Raw genomic sequence first — 18,068 nt, 5'->3', positions numbered from 1 at the left:
ATGTGCTTATGGTGTGTCATTGATGTAACATGGCCGTGGGATTCTTCATGGTTCCATCACCAAGCCTAGAAATTTGTTTAGTTATTCTTTCATCAAACATATCTATCTATCTTCTCTTTTTATTATGTAAAGTGGATGTTGCATAAAACTTGAATCCGCGATCTTTATATTTTAAAGATTGTCTCTGTCACTGGACCACCAACACACGACTTTATTACATTTAATACTAATAAAAGAGTAGAAGCAATGCACCCGCTAAGCTCAAAAAAACAAAAAGACTTAGCCTAGCGGTATCGATGTGTGTAAATAATAGTGTTTGCTTTTAAGCAGATATTCAAGTTAACATATAGATTTAAAAGTAGGATTTGTGTGTGCGTGAATTAACCGCACTAAGAAAATTCAAGTTAATTTATAGATTCAAGAAGGATTGTGGATACGTGTAACAATAACCATTTTAAAAAAGTAAATCGAGAATCAAAGACCCATCTTATATTTATCATCTTTAACACTAACTAGTATTTAGACACGCCGTGTTGTGGCGGGTTTTAATACAGAAAACTTGAACTTATCCTTGATTTGAGGGCAACCCCAACGACATCAATGAACTCTCGAGTGTCTAAATAATGCTCGCTACTCAACATGGAGAACATCTAAATAGTGAGATTTTAATAAATAAACATAAGCATTAACAAAAAGTATTAATTTTTAACACGTTACACAATCAATCTGTTAGGTTCAAACATGTCTTATGATGGCTGCAAGGAGTGGAGAACCCAACACTTGTCGTCCTCAGATTATGCCACGTCAAGTAATAATCTTGACTTTAGTCATGAGAGCCTCTTGATAAAGAAACATGAATAACCATTTGGTGATGCTTCAAAATCCGAAACGTAATTGTTGTGTTACACGGACACAGTAGTCCAAAAGAATCAAACTAAATATGCATTTTACACTTTCTGAAATTGTCCATTTTGACCCTGTATCCAATATGGCGAACAACAATATGTAAGAAAATACAATTGAGAAAAAAAGTCATTGATCCAAAAGCTTATTAGATTTGTCTCAGAATCTATCTATGAAAGAGATCCAAAACAACTTCCAATCATTTGTTTTCTTATTTGGTTTGGTTCAGTGTCAATTACACATAATTCGAAGATAGCGGTTCATTTCTACGTTAATAGCATTCATACATATGTTTTTATATTTTTAAGTTCTAATGCTAATGAAACGAATTCTATTTTTGTATGCTTTTCACTTTAACATGGTGAGTAAATTTGTTTTTATATTATCTTAGCTTTGTTTTTTTATTAGTTATTTTCTGCTGTAGTGGACACTTGATTGAGAAACAGATCATCTAATGACGATAAAAAAGAAAACACAAAAAACATTTGAAGTCGTCATACCTATCACATGATGTAGTGCAGTAGGGATCATTGGGCCAAGACATAATTAAGTTCTAACTTGTTGACATATCAGGGAATTTTTATTACCTACTACATGATATAGTGCAGTATAGAGGAAGAAATTAAGTTATGAGTTTATTCTTACGTTATTCAGGTTTTGGGTGGGTAATGGGTTCAGTTGACGGTCGGTTTATGCAATCATTTATGGTTAAATTAAAACAACAGCTAGTTAAAATAGAAAAGAAGAAAAAGAAAAAGAGACTCAAGTCTGACACTCGAGTTTTGATACCGGGTTTCTCGTGTTACATTGCGCAGATTTTTGTGTTGGTGATACTCTATCCATATATCCACCCAATAATCAATATATGATGGGTTAATCTGGTATTAGGGTAAAAAAGGTAAAAAGAAACTCATTATTCTTCACGGGTTTCAATTTTTTTGGGTTGTGCCGCTCAGTTTTTGAGTGTTGTTTATTTAGGTTCAGTAATCGAATTCAGATCCTGTATTTTCTGTTATGCATTGTATAGTGTAAAACTCATAAAAATAAAACAAAAATCCAACTATACAGACCATATCAAGCTTTGCCTTCTATTTGACCAAAACTAGAACTCTACACATGCTCTACTTTTGAAATTTTAAAAAATGCACGTGTATAATCATTTTCTAATTAACCATGGTTTTTAATCATGTTGAGCATATATTATTACAGTTGTCTAATAAAAAATTAGTGCGCCATAGTCAAGTTTTTATTACAGAAGATTGTTTTAAGCTTTCTAGTATCCCAACTACTCAAGTAACCTACATCATTGCTGCACCAAAAGAAAAGTAGGTAATATCCTTAATGTCACAAATTAAGCATATATAAAATAAAACCCGAAACCCTTTAAACTATCAAATCTTAAGTACACATTTCGAAAGAGGTATCCGTTGTAACATAGTTGGAAGTATTATATGCGAATAGGTATCCCTAGAATGTCCATTATCTTGTAGCAGCAATTGCCAATGTCTTGTTAACATCTCACACAAATATTTTATCAAGCTTAGCACTGTTGTACACATAGGTTCAATTCACCCAAATTATCATCAAATTCATTCGTTTGTGACTACTAAATTTTTTGTATGATAAAAACTATAAAATTTAGGGTTCAAAAACTTGCCAAATATGTAGTCATAATTTAAGTGAGTGTCTAATACTTCAAGTTAGGGGTGTTCATCGGATCGGATAACGGATTATTCGGGTTATTCGATTCGGGTTATTCGGATTCGAAAAATTTGGACCCTATATGAAATCCGATCCGATCCGAATAAGGAATATTCCTATCCGATCCGAATCTATCCGAATTCAATTCGGATCGGATTCGGATAATATCCGAATAATCCGAATAATCCGAAATAAACCAAAATCATATTTCTATTTGTTCATAACATTTAATAGTTTAGAATCACAATAAATATACAAACCGGAAAATACGAATTACTATTATCACAAATTTAAAGTTTAAACTTCAAATAATAGTCTAATAAATATACCAAACCGGAAAATACCACTAAAAACATGTTTTTTATTCGGATTAAACGGATATCCGAATAATCCGAACAATCCGAATTTTTTAAAATTCCATATCCGTATCCGATCCGAATCCGAATTAGTTATTCGGATATTCCGATTGATCCGATCCGAATAAGAATTCGAATCGGTTTATTTGGGTTTCGGTTTCTGTTCGGATTTCGGTTTTTTTCGGATTTCGGGTTCCTTCGGGCCATGGCCACAACTATCATGAGATACATGCTTATTTTGCTTCTTTATCTAACTTATATCTAGTAACCACTAAAACTGTAGTCATCGAGCATAATCAAGAACAAAGAAGTGACACGCAAAATATTATTAATTACCTTCAAATTGGTAGGCATTGATCGATTCATCCAGAAAGGAAAATATGTATGGAAACTAAAATCACTACGATCATCATCAACATCGTCGTAACCATCATCATCACATAATCAAAACAGTAAGGGAGCACGTGGCAGCATCGCAAAGCTATTGTACAAGAACATTCATTGAAGCACCATGTACAAATAAATACTCTCTCCATCCATTTGAAAGTGTCTACATTTCCTTTTTAGTTTGTTCAATTACATGTGTCCACTTTCAACTTTATTAATTAATTTTCAAATTTATCCTTAAAAAATGCAATTATTCAAACTTTCTAAATTTTGTCTTTTTATATATGCCAAGGACATTATAGTCATTTGTTAAGATAAAAGTACAATCATTCAAACTTTTTAAAATTTTGTGTTTTTCAAACCATAACACTTGTAGAGGGACGAAAGGAGTAATGCAAATCAAATGAATAGTGAAACTCTGCCTATAATCGACCTTACTATTTATATTCTATACTATATAATAAATAAAACTTACTAAGTGCCACATGTCATCACCAAATTGAACCTTACAAAAATTTTTCATCCCCTCTCTCATATTAAATACTTTTGACAATTCTCTTTCTTATTAATAGTTTGTATTTCATTTTTTTACCTTTTAATCTTTCATTTTCTCTTTTTAATAATTCTTTGCTATTATATTATATAATAAATAAAACTTACTAAGTGTCACATGCCATCACCAAATTGAACCTTACAAAAAATTTCCATCCCCTCTCTCATATTAAATACTTTTGACAATTCTCTTTCTTATTAATAGTTTTGTATTTCATTTTTTTTTACCTTTTAATCTTTCATTTTCTCTTTTTAATAATTCTTTGCTATTAATAACTTGTGTTTCATTTTTTTTTTACTTTTTAATCTTTCATTTTCTCATCCTTTTAATTTTTTCCTGATTTAATCAATTAAATACCAACATAAATATGTTTTTTTTATATAAATATACTATATTAGTTATTAATATTAGACTTTTATAAGTAACCAATTTTTACGTTGATATTGAATATTGATTCCAAAATTTAAGGTATTAAATAAATTATATTAATTAAGGTTTTATAAGAAATGATATTATTGGATGAAGAGGCAAGATTAATTTTAAAATTAAATTTCAATAAATTTTAACTTATTTAATATATATAATTATTTACTAAATTACAAGTCTTTTTCTTTCAAACCTTGAAAAGACAAATTTACTATTGATGTATTCTTTGTGTTTATGTTAACTTAAACGAGCGGGTTTCTTTAACAGGTTAAAATATCAAACATGGTTCAAGTTAAAACAATTTATGATTAAATGAGTTTCGTTCACGGGTTGGTTTAAAAAAGTAACAATTTACAACTTCTTTTTAGTTAACTATTTAATTAACGCATCATTTATGTTAAGTTCATAATCTTAAAAATCCACAAAAATATAAACACTAGACTACATGTTTTGATTTTTCAGGTGGATAAAACAACTTATCTTTGGAAAACACATGTTAGACATTAGCACACTATTTATTAATCATATGATAAATTGACTTTGTATATTCTTCTATTATTGAATATTTTAAAAATATAATTTCTTTAGTGAGCGATTTATACTTGCACCGAAAAATGAGGCCGCTTAAGAAACTAGCAAGAGTTCGCTATCCATGTTCTACCGGTCATAAAATGATACGTTACAAGAAAGTATTAGTGTCATGATGTTTTAAATGACCTTAAAATCTAAGGTTGTCAAGTTATAGATTAGTCCTAAAAGTCGACGTTGAAGTAATGTTGCTTAAAATATTAACTAGAAAACTGGTATATGCAATGAAACTAAACTGTATGTGAAAATACAATATGATAACCGTGTTATAGAAGCCGAAATCATATACGAAAGTTATATTGGAACTCACATTTTTATTCTTAGAAAAAATCATATACCTTTAGATAAAATAATTAATTTCAAAGTATGAAATTTTCACTTTATTTTTGTTTTGCATTAAAGATTAATAAAAATCAAGCTCAATCATTATAGATGGTTGGTTTGTTTTTAAGACAATTTATTTTAACTCATGATAGTTATTTGTTGCATTATTTAGAGTTATAAACAGAAACGATGTAAAACTACTAAGTTTTTATATAGAAAATAAAGTTACAAATAAAACTACAAATATTGTGTACAAATAAATATTTAAAGATTTATGAATTTCTAACAACTTTTTATTTCCATATTTTGTAATGTGTAATTTATTATACCATATAATATATCTTTATATCTTTTGAACATATATTTTGTATTTTACGTTGTGTTATTATTTAAATATTTTTATTTATTCTAACCCGTGTGCTACACGGGTAACTAACCTAGTATATATATAATTAAAGGTTGGAAAAAAATGCATCTACCAAATCCATAAAGACCCTGTTTAATTGTATTCATCATATTCAAGTGATAATAAAAGAGTAGAAAGAAATGCATCTAATAAATCCGTATAGAACACGCTTAATTTTAATTTTATTTATCGTTTTTAGTGCTAACTAAAGAAAAAGTAGAAAGACCATTAAATTTACCACTTTTTTGTTAATGACAGTTTTTGTTGATTTTTTTTGTTCATCTAGAAGATTTAATCTCTCATCCTTTAGATAGGAAACCTTGTCTAACTCATTTATAACTTGATTACAACTAAGCAATTCGTTTAATTCTTTTAGATAAACGAGTTATACAAGTCATGTTAAAATTAACAGGTTTAACACAAAATACATGTGCTGGATCACACGCTTATCAATTTAAAAAGTTGCCACCTCTGTTTTGATAGGATGATTAAGAGTTTTACATTAAGTTCACATTTATAAGTTTTTGTGTTTAACGTCGCTGGCTCAAATTCCACTAATGTTCCGAATTCTTTGGTTTAAGTCTGCGTGAAGCACCACTAGGCACTGCGAAGTTTACTGGGTTTAGCCAAAGCCTCTTGTGACCTTTATGGGTTTAGCCAAATTGTTCGTTGTAAAAAGAAAATCAACCAGTTGACATTGTTGTCCACCCTACCATTTTGTAACATCTATTACTTTGTCCTATTCTCCTATGTAGTTTTTCTTTTCTTTTTTCCTTTCCAAATTCTCTCATAATTAAATGCAAAACTATAAGTCAACAATTGGGTATTAGCATATTGACCCATTGTTGAGAGATTGCTTGGTAAACCAATCTTTCTTGTTTTTTCATGCATGGTTATATAAGTATATGACTACTCCTCACCATTTGCTTCTCATTCTACCTTCATTAGAGTCTTTATAATTAGTTTTCTTGCATACTGCAAATTATGTTGGCTGTTGGTCTATGCATTGCAACTTTGTTAGTAGTAAGCATTACCCATTGGGTCTATAGATGGAGGAACCCTAAATGCAGCGGAAACCTTCCTCCTGGTTCAATGGGTTGGCCGCTACTCGGTGAAACTCTACAGTTCACCAACCCAAATCAAACGTTCGATACAACTCCTTTCATTAAGAACAGAATAAAAAGGTAAATCATATGCTTTCTAGACGTGGTAAAAAAATGAGGTTGCATATATAAGATGTTAACACATGTAGTTTTATAGTTCATATATATACTTTAACTAAATAATGTGTTTGCTATTATTAAACATTTTTTCTATAAAATAATATGCTTCATACAAAGTGACCAAACACAAGAAGATGTGTCTTGACAACCAACATGTATTTTTACCTTTTGCGTATTTGAAACTTTTGGCTTCCTTTTGCCCGAGGCTATAGAGCTACTTAGTCATGTCCAAAGGGCAGTGAATAGTAACGTTATGATCCCAGGAAAACGTCTTAGTTTTGTTATCTCAAAACATTTAGTGACATGTATTGTTGCCCATTTGCTTCTGTTATGATGTAACCACTATTTTATATGAATGAAAGTACATGATTTTATGTAAAAAAAGTGCTTGTTTTTGTACAAGTCAATATATGAGGTTAAATATTTATGCACTTTAATTACACTTCAAGTCATTATATTGTGACAATCATTTTTGTATTTTAGATACGGATCAATATTTCGAACTAGCTTGCTTGGCTCGCGAGTTATAGTATGCGCTGATTCGGAACTTAGCTATATGGTGCTTCAACAGCAAGGCCAATCCTTTAATAGCTGGTACCCACCGAATATCAAAAAGGTAATAGGAAACCAACTTGTAGCTTCTATGCATGGAAGCTTTCGAAAGTATCTCAAGAGCATGATCCTAACTGTAATCGGTCCCCAAAGCCTTAAAAAGACACTTTCAGGAGTTGAAAGTGTAGTAACAAGGAACATGGAGGTGTGGGCTAGCCATAAAACAGTGAACTTGAAAATAGCAGTTGCAGATGTAAGTATTATTTTCTCAACGTGACAAGTAATTATTTAACTTGTGTTTATGATATTTATATTATAATGGTGTTTAATTAATCAGATGATATTTGAGTTCATGGGAAAAAAACTGATAAGTTATGATCCGGAGAAGTCATCTGAGAATTTAAGAGAAAATTTCGATGCTCTCGTACAAGGCTTCCATTCGTTTCCTTTAAAGATACCTGGAACTGCTTATTACAAGTGTCTGCAGGTAGAAATATGATTTTAATTCATGTGCATAGTTTATATGATTGTCTCAACAAAATAGACATTGACTTTAAACCTTTGCATAGTTCATCCTCTGGCTAAATTCTAGATGTCTTAGCCAACAATTCCTATTTGTGATCATCTCCTGATTGGCTAGTTTTAACATGTCCATTTGAAAAAGGCTAAAAGCTATTTTATTGGGCTGTTTGTTCAAAAGTCTATTTTGGTAATTTTAACTATGTATATTAATAAAAGAGAAATGAGGTTAAAGAATATTTACTTTCATAAGAGAACGCCCATCCAGGTTATGGACTAACCATGTTACTCACATGCAAAACATTAGACTAAGTTTGTAATTTTCAATATATATATTTATCTTATCCATATCATGCCCATACCACATGAACTATCCTCTTAGTTAAAATTTTGTATATAATTTTATTACTTAAGAGACCCTTAATTAAGGAACATGCCATTCTTTATCTTAATATAATCAGGGGAGAAAGAAGGTGCTGACGACGCTCAAGAACATGCTAAAAGCAAGAAATGCCCAACCAAACACGGTCCAACATGATTTCTTTGATTATGTTCTTGAAGAACTCAAGCAAAAAGATACAATTCTTACAGAAGAAATTTCTTTGGACTTTATATTTGGCTTATTGTTTCTTAACTTTGAATCAACTTCCCAAGCTATAACAATGGCAATCAAGTTTCTAACAGATAATCCTCGGGCACTGAAGGAATTGACGGTATGCGAAGAGTTTAAAATCCCTAAAAATGTTTCACTCATTTAACATGCTTGCAATTTTATACAGGAAGAGCACGAGAAAATCCTAAGAAACCGGGAAAACCCGAAGGCTTACATGGGAAGAATATAAGTCGATGACATTCACTTTTCAGGTTCATATATATATTATCCTCGGTCTTTATAGTTGGTGATAAAAATAGAAATTGCAAGATAGACAGGTTAAAGTATCCTCGCGTTAGTTCATGTTGACTCACAAACACTTTTTCGTCGATAAACACGATTACAAAAACCGTAAAATTACACTTAATAAACTATTTCTTAAATAAAGCAGCTTATGCATTCAAAAAGGATATATTTTGGACAACTTTGTGTCGTTTGACTCATTGCCTTCTTAACTAACTTTTTTTATTTGTCCCTTTTTCCTCAATTAGCATAAACATAATTTAACGGATGATCATATATTAACTGATTAGATAACTTACAGCTTATAAATGAAACACTAAGGCTGGGTAACATAGCTCCAGTGCTATTCAGTGAAGCTGTAACGGATTTCAAGTTCAAAGGTAAATACTGAATATATATCCATCATTCCATCAATATATATTGCATATCAATTTCTTGATATTATAAGATGAATTAATAGGTGTACTTGATTTAAAAATTGGTTAATTAATGTAGACTACACTATCCCATCTGGTTGGCTGGTGATGGTGTCCCCCCCAGCTGTCCATTTAGATCCAGTTAACTATAAAAATCCACTTGACTTTAATCCATGGAGATGGGAGGTAATAATAATAATATGTTAATTCTCATACATTATATTTCATAGAAAATAAGTTAATGGTAATAAAGTACTTCTTGTGAAAACTTAAATTACATGTATTGTAACTTTCAAGCAGGGGATGGATTTGAAAGGTGCATCAAAGACTTTCATGGCTTTTGGAGGTGGCCAGAGGTATTGTGTAGGAGCAGATCTGGCTAGACTTGAAATGGCTGTCTTTCTTCATTGCCTAGTGACCAAATATTGGTAAAGATGAACCAAGAATATATTATTAGGGTCAGCTATAGCTACACCACCTCCATCTCATTTAGCACCATGGGACGGCCGTTCAAAAAAAACACTCACACGATCGTGCTGACAAAAAAGTTCAAACTTTGAAAATTATTGGTCATAACGACTATCCGGCCAATATCCGGATGACTATTTTGATAATAGACAGTCAAACTTTGAAAATTTTGGTCAAAACAGACGCCCGACTTCAATCTAGACGATCGTTCTAACGTCAAATTTGGATTTTTTGTCAAAACGACTGTCCAACCTCTATCTGGATGGTCGACCACAATGGTGTGGAATTAGATGTCAAACACCGTGTGTATAGCTGGCCCCATATTATTATTACGCTAGAGATATAACTAAAGAGATGTATTTAACTTGTTTTTCCTTCACAATTTTAGGTGGCAACCAATCAAAGGTGGAGATATTTTACGCAATCCAGCTTTACATTTTCCTAATGGATTTCACGTCCAGTTCTTTGAGAAAGATAAACAGAATTAGAATCAGTTTGCTAAATCTAAGAGTAATGAAAAACTTCTGTCATAAAGCTAGCTGCAAGATAACAAATGATCACATAGAGGATATGTAACTTGTCCTAGCAGTTTCAAGTTTAATTATCAGTTTTCATATAAATAAAGATATGCGGAGTGTGTCAATCCGCATCTATCAATCATGTATCCATCCATGTAAAAGACCAATGTCATCATATAATGGTATATAGCATACGAATATAACGTTTACTGAGCAGTTACTTTGATCGAGCTACATTAATTTCGTAACTTGCTTATAACAGATTTATTAAGATTAAAATACTATATACAAAGTGCGGAAAAGTAGGTACCAAAAATTTTCTTTTGATATTCACAAATAACGAGTTAATTTGTCGATAAAGTTCGATATGCATGTTTACCACTATCCTAGGTTAACAACATTATTCAAGTTTAAAAACAAGATGACATCATTTAGTTACAAAATATAAATAACTTAGTGATGCCATGTCAAATGCCCGTACAAGTCCGGATCGTTCGTCCTTTAACCTCGAGATTTACCTAAGGCAAGCTAATCAATATCCCTAAAACAAACCAACATGTGATTCTTGTATCATCAAGAGATGTGACAACCATTTAATTAATCTCTTGATCAACATTACAACTTGAAGTAAGTTACACTAAATCCAATTCTCGTGTAACAATAATATATATACTTGAGAATTAGAAAGCTTGTAAGTTGCCACCTTTTTCTTGTGAGCTCCCTGCCAATTCTCAAATTGATGTTAACTAATCCACCCTACATCCTCTTCTCGATCCACCAATTGAGAGTTTTCTTCGCTACGCGATAAAGAATCGGAGATTTAGCAGCAACATAAGTCGCCACTAATAGTAATAGCAGTGATATGTTTCCACTAATGACTCGTCGCTATTGGTCCAGTATCACCACTAAAGGTAGTCGCCGCTAAAGGTGTCGTTGGAATCTGGTTAACCGACGAAATTGATCTCCGGGGGACTTTTGGGGATAATGCTTCCAAAGTCACCGCTAATGCCTTCTCGATTAATGCTTCAAACAATTCAGCGAACTCCTTGATAGCACCATCTGCATTCTCCCATTCTTTGACCCGTTCTTAGTTAAACCTTAGACAAGCGAATCAAGAACACCAAACACGATATTGCATAAAACGTTTATGCGACTCTTTTATATTAATAAGAAACAAGAACAAATACTTTTTACTCTCTCTACTCTTCTCTACTCTACCAAAAGAAAACTAATGATGGGTTTATATAATACCCACAATTCTAATCCTACTCAAACTAGGAATCACAAATAAACTAGATCTCTAATTTATTTAATAATATGTAAAAGATAATTATGACACCAAGTTATTCAACTTGGTCCCTGAACTTTGGATCTCCACCAAACCGCCCCTTGAGATCTTCCGTACCACCCTTGTACTTTTCGTATTATCCATTTGGGTCCTTCAAGTTGGGATTGCTCCAAGTTTTACACTCCCTCTCAATACCAACTTCCATTGTTCCTCCAAGATCCTTCACACCTTGTAACGCTCGCACTTCCTTGAGCTTGATTCTTGGATTCGACTTTATATCACTACCCGCGGGATTCTTTTTCCTGTTGACAAATAAGCTAGTTTCGAGATTACCACTATTTAGAACCGCATCGCCTGTTTTCAAATGGGAAACAACTTTTGCTTTCTCAACTCCATGACCAACTATCATGGTACTCAAAGCAATTCTTCCATCTCCACTCGATGCGTGCTCCCTCTCGAACTTAACTCCCTCATTCGTTCGTTCATTCGGATCACCCGAATTTTGCAAACTTTGCTGGTTTGCAAACTTTGTTGGTTTGCAAACTTTGTTCGTTCGTTCTTTCGTTCGTTCATTCGAACCTCATGCAAACTTCAACGCCAACTTTGTTGGTTTGTTGAACTTCAACCTTTTCAATTACTTCATGACAACCAGTAACATGAGACGGAGCTACCTCCTCGTGCACTTCTTCCAACACGGTTTCTCTCTCGTCTTGTTCGGATACTGTCACGGTTACGTTTTGATCAACCGTACTTTCTTCTTCAACCACAATTTTCTCATCATCTAAATTCAACATAACAATAGATGATTCTATGGTTACCTTTAACGGATTCGACTCTGGCACTACTTCCTGAATTGTCCACCAACATGAGCCTTCTTCAAACCATTCATTTACCAGATTCGATTTGAATTTGGTATCAACTGTGTATTTTCCTTGAACCTCGGCCATATTAGCCTCCACATCCCACGGTTCTTCTTCTCTAACAACAGCTGCATTACCTTCCTCCATTGGTTCTCGACAGTATTTTGCCATATGCCCTTTTTGTCCACATTTATGGCACCTAAAAGGAAAGCGCTTTGGTTTGTACCTTGATTCCTTGTCCCGGTTCTTTTCATCTGATGAATCTTCTTCAGAGTTGTCATCTCGACCCTTTCGGTTCCATTCTCTCTTCTTAGGCTCACGTTTCTCGTTCTCCCGGTATTTACTCTTACCTTTCTCGCCATAACGGTTATGATTTTTACTAAACCGATGCTTCTCCTTTCTTCCGACATACAAAGCTTCGCTCTCGGTTTTAATTGACACACTAGCTAACTGTTTTGCCAAGGCTTCTTGTCCAGCAAGAATATTTTCGAACTCGGTAATACTCGGTTGGGTCGCCCACCCTTGAATAGCGGTAACGAAACTACGATACTCCGGCCTTAACCCATGGATGAGTATCCGCTTCATACGATCATCGCTAACACGAGACTGTGGATCGAGTTCTCCAATCTCGCGACACAAGTTCTTAACTTTACGAAAATATTGTGAAATTGGAAGATCACCTTGGGAAATCGTCATTAATTCACCTTCGACTAGTTGCAATCGAGCATCATTTTTCTTCGTGAATAAGGTCTCTAGCGTATCCCACGCTTGCTTTGGGTATTCGAGATCTTGAATGTGATCAAAAACATCATCATCCACCGTTGTCTTGATAATAAACATTGTCCGACCCGCTTTAACTTGCCACTTCCCGATACTACCATTAATATCGTTCACGGGTTGTCTCGTCTCGGTACCGTTCGTTACCTGCCAAAGATCTTGACCTTGAAGATACGACTTGATGCATGTCGACCATTGTTTATAGTTTTGGTTTTAACTTCTTGATTCCCCCTACCATCTGTAACTCTGCCATTGTTTCGCCTAAATACACAATACCATAAAACTATTTTTCGTCTTCTGGTTGATCGAACTATGGTATGCAAAACCAGATTTTATGATGGCGGCTTGCGGATATTTCACATATATCAAAGTTGCAATATTGACTTTTGAGGAGCAACACTGCTCACGTCAATGGATTAACTTCACCAAAACAAAACAATATATTATATGAACAAATAATAAATTGCTTTCACCTCCTGGTTGCAACGAACACAAAAGTCCACAAAAAAAACCCTTCTTTATTTTTCTTTTCTTGTGATTCGATCGACAGCAACCATAAACAATATTAATATATTGCCCCTCTCTTTCTTTTCTTTTTCCTTTCCCTACGATCTTAACTCGCTTCTGGGTACGACCTACGAATCTTGAACAGTATCTAACCTTGATCGGTTTTTTGGCCTCTTATGTCTTTGATTAAAAACTTCTACCACAATCAAGACTTGCCACCAATCGAAAACACGAGCCTGGATCGTTAGGCTCTTATACCACTTGTTAAACCTTCGACAAGCGAATCAAGAACATCAAACACGATATTGCATAAAACGTTTATGCGACTCTTTTCTATTAATAAGAAACAAGAACAAATACTTTTTACTCTCTCTACTCTTCTCTACTCTACCAAAAGAAAACTAATGATGGGTTTATATAATACCCACAATTCTAATCCTACTCAAACTAGGAATCACAAATAAACTAGACCTCTAATTTATTTAATAACTAGCTTTTAGCCCGCGTGTCACGCGGGTTACTTTTATTTGTCTTTATATACTATTATGAATATATAATATTCTTGTACGATGGATTTAGATATTAAAATAAAAGGTTACATGAATCAATAATTAAATTATGTTATGTTTATAGTTGAAGTTGAGTTCCTTTAATTAGTCCTTCTATGTTTGTATGGGTATTGTTATAATCTAAGAATTATATAGTACGTAATACTTTTAACATGTTTAATGTTTGTTGCTTTTTTTAGTCTTAGTGTGGTTTCATTTCATTTTGTCTAGAATTATAATTATTTTATTAAGTTCAAATTGCGGGTTTTCATAATTTTGTACGTGTTTATTGTTGTTGTTGGGTTGGAGTTTAAGTATAGTATTTTGGTGATCCTTTTGATTCAATGTGGTAGACCATGTTCATATACAATTTCTAAAGCTTAAATTCAATATATAATAAAAAGCGCCAAATTTAAACCTAAGTTTCCATCATGTCGTTAATATATGATGGAAAACCGAGTTGTTGCTAAAGTAAGAATAATGTAAAGTGGATGCTTGGTGTGGCAAGTACATAGTAACAGTTGGCTGCATATCACACTCATTGATGAAACAAATGTTGCACCTTGTCATTCTCTACTTGCCATGCATACATATCAGTGAATGGTTGTTGTAGTAGTGAATGGCTGATGTTGTAGTTGCTAGGACAATACTATTTTTCTCTTTTCAGACACTTTTCATGAAACTTCATCTAATTGATGTGCTCATTTTTTGCTACTCATTTTAAAGATTAATTTTGACAGGTCCTTATGATTAGCAACAACAATTATAAAATCCATATTCTTCATTTAAATTCTTTTCATTCTTTCCTTTTAAACACTTGGGTATTAATCTTGATAAATATTCTCTTGATGAGATAGCTACAAATGTATAAACCTGATGTTATAAGACAACCGATCCCAGATTGTTTTACTTCATTTTTTCTTGAACATTCTCTACAAAAGAGTTGACCTTTTAAGAATATGAGCAACTCCATTATGCCATAATACCTAAACAAAGAAAAACCAAATGACCGATCATCAAATTAATAATGACAGTAGAATAAATTTGCAGCCAAATAATGATGATAGCCAAACATGAAGAAATCAAAAGTTACCAGGGTAAGAAAATGATTATTATCATTAGCATCAGTTTGACATCCAAATAACATGTACCGATTACACTTCTTTGCAGCATTTAATTGAACGTTCATATTAATAGTTGACAAAATGCATACAATATGAGTAAGACCTTAAAACAACTCCTGGATAGAAAACATGAACTCTATTGGGCTACATATTAACAATCGAACTGCATACTTAATGCATTTTGAAATTTTTGAGCATAAATTCTATTCACCTTCACCATACCACCATCAAAATCCTGAATAAAAGGAATTTTATAGCGGCATATAATGGTTTATGAGATTTTGGTTCTTATTTTAGGTGGAGATACTGCCATTGGAAATTTGGAATTGGAGCCAAAGGTCAATTTAAAAAACTAAGCACACAACCCTGTTTGAATAATTGTTGCATCTATCTATCCGCATGTGTGTTTTTTTTTATATAAACTTTGTTCATTTATGTTAGTGAACTTTAGTTCTCGTTCCTTCATCTAAATCGTTTATGATTGTTCGTACGTTCATTTATGTTCGCTAGTTTACGCTTGTTTTAAATGTTTGTTTACGTTTTGTTAATAAATTCATTTAAATTTTTTAGGCCCATTACAACCTAGTCTATTTTTAGTAGCTATTTATGTCCAACAAATTATTGTTCACATTTATTTTTAAATGGTTTGTGATCATTTATGTTCGTTCATTTATGTTTGTCCATTTAAATTTATGAACAATTCGCTCACACTGTTAATAAAAGAATATACACGAAGACGAACAAAAAAGTATGTTTGTTTAATCATTCATGTTCGGTTATTTGTTCAGTTAAAACTAAGCGAACAAACACGAACATGCTCTGATCTTGTTCGCTAGGTTGGTTTACAGGCTACCGGCCCGTACTAAAAATGAAATATTTAAGTTGAACCTATTTCAACCCGTTAAGCCAACCGCAGCCCGCCTATCTTGCCGACTCTACTTTTGTAAGTTAAATTTTATATATACACCAAAAAGAAAAAAATAGCACAAATTTATTAAAAGCTATTAATCATATATGTTTAAATTACACTATTACATGTCATATTAGATCTACCTACATTGATGATTTGATGACATCTGAAGCAAAACCCGAACTAACTTCTTTACGAGGGCCTTTTTCTGAACGGTACAAATTTCAATCCACTCAAAGTTAACAATCCAACCACCACACCCGCACACGTAATCTTCATGACCGCATCCTTAATCCGATAAGTGATCAATTCCCGTTCTTGATTCCCGTTTAACGTATTCTCCTCAGAAACTAACTCACCGTCTCAATAGCTATGTTTATATTTTCCCATTATAAAAGCATCATTATATGACAGATATATGCTATGCTTGTCGTAGATTTAATGGTAATCCAGAAATTTGTCCTCTTGTTTTGCAATAAAACTTTAGCCTTGTATGCTTATAAAACCTGTATTAAAAATATATGTGTGACAAACATTATGAATGGTGAATTACCACTTACCAGCATAAATTCGTGCAATAATACAACACAAATACTTGCATTAGAGTTTGTAGTACAAAATATGCACAAAAAATGTTATCAAATATAATAAAGTACCTTGTTGTTAGCATCTGAATTAAACTTCTTGTTTTGATCTGCATTACAAAAATTGAACAAATTAGAAGTTAAAAACAATACATACATACAATGCATAAAATTTGTGATCCTTAAACCAAGTTAGTTTACACCTAAGTTTATTGGTTTGGAAACTGAACTGACCCTAGTCAAAACATTATCTTATGTCAAAAGTTTAGGTTTAGCGGTTAACCGACCGAAGTGAACTAACATGTAATAAGCGAATAATCGAATCAAAATTAACCGAAATCAATCGGTAATGGTTTTTCAATGACCGAAGTGTTTAGTTATGGTTCCAGTTAAGATAGTGCTAAGCGAAAAGAGGATAAAAATCTTGAAGTCATACAGCGGGCCTCCAAGAATCTCAGGCCATCTTCACAGTTCTGTTTCAAAATTCATCATTACATGTAACATAATTATTATTTAGGATTCATTAGTAATCTGTTACCTCCGCTCCTAGTAGATAAGCCTGCACAGCTGAATGGCCAAAGGGTCTATTTGCCAACCAATTAACCCGTTTGACAATCTTGAATCTTTCGCATATGGCTCGTTTGGCCATGTTTTTCCATAAAGCCCGTTTGACCATCTTTCACCTTGCCCACTCTGACCCCTCTACAGCTCCACCAATGCTAAAAAAGCGCATGCATTGTTCATAACATGACAACATGTTGATTTGAAATCTATGTGATAGGGGCAAACACGTAATCATATTAACCCAACATAAACCAAATTAACCGACAACTGAACAATTTAAATCATATTTAAATACCATCACTGATGCCTAAATTTTCGGAAGCGTTACCAATTGTTGATGAACAGATTCAAATTGTCTTCATAATCCGAAGGCGGTGAGTGTGGTCGTTATGATCACCGTTTTCAATTGTCCCTATTTTTGGAATCACAAACGACTAATGGATTCAAGATAAGGGCTTGTTTCAGATTCGTTGTTTAATGTCAGAATATAACCAATAAACTGAACAAACAGATAATACATACCTTCTGAGTCGTAATGTTGATTCTTATCAATTCCGGTAAATAATGGATTCCTTAGATATAATAATATTTTTAAAAATGTGACTTAATCGGTTCCGGTAAATAATGGATTCCTTAGATATAATAATATTTTTAAAAATGTGACTTAATCG

The 18,068-nt window shown here is 32.8% G+C and overlaps 1 long non-coding RNA gene and 1 pseudogene across 2 annotated transcripts; one reads left to right on the top strand and one right to left on the bottom strand.

Annotated features, from left to right (window-relative positions):
• The first annotated feature begins 6,226 nt into the window (after positions 1-6,226).
• On the top strand, positions 6,227-10,824 carry LOC143570722 (cytochrome P450 87A3-like; annotated as a pseudogene). The gene is made up of 9 exons (XR_013141983.1): positions 6,227-6,828; positions 7,351-7,672; positions 7,757-7,906; positions 8,400-8,651; positions 8,718-8,802; positions 9,135-9,213; positions 9,329-9,435; positions 9,550-9,677; positions 10,106-10,824. The product of XR_013141983.1 is annotated as a cytochrome P450 87A3-like (transcript).
• Positions 10,825-16,375: 5,551 nt separating this feature from the next.
• Positions 16,376-17,853, bottom strand: LOC143570693 (uncharacterized). Its single transcript, XR_013141979.1, has 3 exons — positions 17,372-17,853; positions 16,906-16,943; positions 16,376-16,755 (listed from the first exon to the last, which is right to left on the bottom strand). It is a non-coding gene; the product is annotated as an uncharacterized LOC143570693 (long non-coding RNA).
• Between the last annotated feature and the right edge of the window lie 215 nt (positions 17,854-18,068).

The sequence above is a fragment of the Bidens hawaiensis genome, unplaced genomic scaffold (assembly GCF_021521415.1).
Source record: "Bidens hawaiensis isolate Kalapana, Puna unplaced genomic scaffold, B.hawaiensis_p1.1 tig00001294_1, whole genome shotgun sequence".
NCBI lineage: Eukaryota > Viridiplantae > Streptophyta > Magnoliopsida > Asterales > Asteraceae > Bidens > Bidens hawaiensis.
The sequence above is the reverse complement of the archived record's forward strand: the minus strand, read 5'-3'. Positions and strand labels throughout refer to the sequence as shown.